The 4,221-nt window shown below is 39.5% G+C and overlaps 1 pseudogene; it reads right to left on the minus strand.

Moving 5' to 3' along the window:
* Positions 1-1,612: 1,612 nt before the first annotated feature.
* LOC148777791 (pterin-4-alpha-carbinolamine dehydratase pseudogene) lies at positions 1,613-1,909 on the minus strand (annotated as a pseudogene).
* Positions 1,910-4,221: the final 2,312 nt, after the last annotated feature.

Consider the following 4,221-nt stretch of genomic DNA (forward strand, 5'->3'; position numbering starts at 1 on the left):
AAGTCACCTGCTCTGAAAAACTTCTGTGGTATCTACAGTCTAAATGAAATGCCCCTCATTTGAACTCTTATAGTAACTTGTATACACTTCTCTTCTTATATGATTAGTCCTTTTATATCCTTCTAAATTTCTCTTAAAAATTATAAACTACTTGACAAGGAAAATATCTCATTAGAGTGCGTATATATTTCTAGTGCCAAACACACTTCCTGGAGAGTGATAGTCACTCTAGAAATGCTTTCTGTTCTTCCTTTGGAAGAACAGAGGAATGATATTTCTCATTCCTTTTTATTTTTTTTTTCCCCCATTCAGGTAATTTTTTCAACTGTTAGATGTTCTAGGTGAAGAGAAATAAAAATCCAGGTACTATGGCTTTATAGAAGGTTTTGCAAAAGTGGAAATGATTCTAAAGTGATAAAAAGTGATGTTGTCTTTAATCGACACATAGTCTATACTAGCAATGTCACTTATAAGAGTTATAGTGAAAAACTATTGCAGATAAAACTAGCTTGTCCTAGCAAGTTCTTTTATAAAGCTTGTATAAAATACCATTTCAGGCAGAATTGACCCAAACAAGGAACATGTTTTATCTTCAGAAATAATTTACTGAGACACACTGATAGAATAATTAGTGCCTGTGCTGTGCTGTGCTTAGTCACTCAGTCATGTCCGACTCTTTGCAATCCCATGAACTGTAGACAACCAGGCAGATTTTCCAGGCAAGAATACTGGAGTGGGTTGCCATTTCCTTCTCCAACTAAGTGCCAACATATACTAATTTTATGGTCCTGAGAAGCTGCCAGCATCCAAACCTGTCATTTCCTCTGCCTATGGTCATGTTGAAATCATCATGAAGTATTCTAGGCTAATGTTTTATCTGTTAGGGGAGATAACACTAGAGTGTTGTCATTTCTCACTTGTTGATGCCAATAAGTGCTTTCTAAGAATAATTTGCAAGAATAGGAGCTGAAGACAGGTTGTGCATTAAGAAGAGAAATTTGCAAAACCACAGAATCTAACATTTATCTTATAACAGTGCTAGTTAGAAAATATTTGTAGGACTTTGAAAGACATTCTCAGTTCAGGGGGGCTTTTCCTGGTCATCTATAAAATAAAGGAGTGGAAATTTTGAGATTTATAGTATCATATTTCTTTTCTTTTTTCCCAAGTGAAACAATGATTTTATTTGAGGCATAAAAGTGAATGCATTTCTGTCGCATAGGATGAGGACAGCTTTAGAGTCCTGGTTTCTAAGATAAGACTTTGTCGTAGACACAGTTCCCATCGAGCTTCTTGGGAAATGAATCAGAAAAGGAGCAAGCAAGACATGGCCTGGAAATAAATCATTACTGTTGCTGGGAAGTTGGGAAGCAAGGGAAGAACTTACTCAGATCAGAGGTCATGTTTCAGAGGTCCAAGGAAGAAGAGAGTGGTGTGGGAAAAATGGTCTAATTTCCTCATCTTGGCAGTGATATGGCCCTCTCCTTCCAGGGAAAGAACTTGCCTCTAATCGGAGGCAGCAGTACTGACTCGGCAGTTTTGACTGCAGCAACATCTCAGGGCTCCCCAGTTCCCTGGATCCCCTGAAGAACTCAGAGTGGAAGGGTGGGGTCTATGTCATGGACCCTGCCACTTGCTCCCTGAAGCTGGCCATATTTATGTCCCTTTCTGAAAGGCCCGCACACTTGTGGGTACTCAGGATGGTGTGGACCTTGGTCCACCAGTTAAACTATTCAGGATGCTGGTCATTTTTCAGTCTGCAGGCCACTTTCATCAGGAGCCAAAAGCCCTACTGAAGTCTTTGAAATGGAACTGCCTGCAGATGGCACTCCCTCCACCTCAGGGCAGGTGGGTTTGGCAGCAGCTGGTCCTCCTCCTGAGCACTTAGTTTGTGGGCTTAGCCTGTCATGAAGTGGGGAAGGGGGGCATGGACGCGGGCAGCTGTGGTAGCCGTGGAGTGGAGAAGTATGGCTTACAGTTCCATACTTCTAAGAGACACTTACCATCTAAATTTTTACAATAACTGAGAGAATAAAATGAAAGGTCCATACCATAACATTAGAAGGCTTTTGGGTGGGATGCCTTTTTTGTACATAAACTCTCAATCTTTTCTTCTCTTGTAATTAATTTTTATCGGGGTATAGTTGATTTACAAGTTTCTGTTAGTTTGAGGTGTTCAGCAAAGTGAATCAGTTATACATACATCCACTCTTTTCTATTTTCTTTTCCCATACGGGTCACTACAGAGTACTGAGTAGAGTTGCCATGCTATTCGGTAGGTCCTTGTTAGTTATCCATTTTATAATATGGTGTGTATGTGTCAATCCCAGTCTTCCAATTTCTGCCTTCTGAGGGAGATGCTTAATAAAGAACCAAGACAGCTAGGAAAAATGCTTAAAGCTAATAATTCAAACTGTGAGACAATGGTGTTAGGGTTAGTGATTACTGATCTCATACCTTTTACAACTTTGTTTAAAGCTAGTAAGAGAAAATGGGGAATTACAGAAAAAACTGAATGACAAGAACAAAGGTGGCTGGCCCTGAGAGCAATGAGAATCTTGAAAGATTCTGAAGAGTACATCTGAGCCTTGACTATAATAGAAATTAAAAAGAATGAAATGTTAGTGAAGTTCAGGTTCAATAACCACATTTATCAACTATCTGAGGTTTTCGTTACAGAAATCTGTTTGTTTTACATAGAAACAATATTAATAACTAATAAATATTGGCCATTCTATTGATAAACACTTGCTAAGTACCTCTTTTATCCTCTCCGCTATCCTGAGGTATATTCTTTTTATTGGCAGTTTATTAATAAGGAAAATAACACGCAGGAAGATTAAAAAATTTTGTCAAAGTAAATGGTAAAGTGTGTTTTGAGACAGGGAAGTCTAATTCCCAATCAGAGTTGAACTCTCATCCATTAGACTATAATACATTTATTAAAAATTATCTCAAAGTAGATCCAAAAAGAATTCCTTAAAAACTCAACACTGTTTTAAAGAGTGATGTTCTTGGAATGATGTAAAGCATGTCGAAGTTACTTCATCCCTAAGGTATCTGCCAGTTCCTTCCTGTTGTTGCTAATAATCAACAGTTATCATGACCTGCCTAGGCGAGGCAGAGTTTGCTCTGGCAGCAGTGACCTTCTCCTCCACCCGCTTCCATTCTGTGGGCGATTGTGGTCCTCTTGAGCTGCTGGTGCTCTCCAGCCTCAAAATCTCTCTGTCCCAGTAAGAGCAAGCCAGAGGAGACATAAGCGTCTCCACACAGAAAAATGAAATGGATCATATCTCTGTTTGTCCACGTTCCCCAAAACTCCGACAGAGGACTTATTGTGCTTACATGCTGCTGCTGCTGCTAAGTCACTTCAGTCGTGTCCGACTCTGTGTGACCCCATGGACGGAAGCCCACCAGGCTCCCCCGTCCCTGGGATTCTCCAGGCAAGAACACTGGAGTGGGTTGCCATTTCCTTCGCCAATGTGTGAAAGTGAAAAGTGAAGTCGCTCAGTCATGTCCAACCCTTAGCGACCCCACAGACTGCAACCTACCAGGCTCCTCCATCCATGGGATTTTCTAGGCAAGAGTACTGGAGTGGCTTGCCATTGCCTTCTCCGTGTGCTTACATAGATGAAGACATTTCTCTTTCTGATGTTAGAGATTTAGGTCTCTGGCAGGCAATTCAACCCCAAGAATGGCATTAAGACTCAGATTGCCCTAAATATCCATTCACCGCTTGTATTTTTTTTTTAGCTTTGTAGCAACACATATATGGGTTTCTTTTGACAAAAGGTAGACAATTAAATACTAATTACTACTAGAAACTTGAGAATAAACCCACAAATAGAACATTTAAAAATTTCCCATTCATTATACCACAGCACTCCTTTAAAATTCTATGGTTTTATGCCATTATTTTTTGGTGGTGTTTTCATGTACATCATATTAAAAAAATCACAGAATTATACAGCTAAAGGTTCTCACACAATCTAGTCCTGTGCCTAACATTCAGAGAGAATGAATAGCTACCACCTTATGATGGAAAGCCCTCCAGTTCCCATGTCCATGTTTTACCATTATACCTCATTGTCTTGGAATTTTGACAGCTTTCAAATGTAAATAGTGATGAGTTATTACAGAGTCTTAGACCACTTGAATTGTCAGATGGCAGTTTAGCAATTTTTTAAAACAGTACTCTCTCTCATATCAATAACCTGTTAT

Source organism: Moschus berezovskii, chromosome 5, assembly GCF_049115385.1.
Source record: "Moschus berezovskii isolate FMDL1 chromosome 5, NW_MosBer_1.0, whole genome shotgun sequence".
Lineage (NCBI taxonomy): Eukaryota > Metazoa > Chordata > Mammalia > Artiodactyla > Moschidae > Moschus > Moschus berezovskii.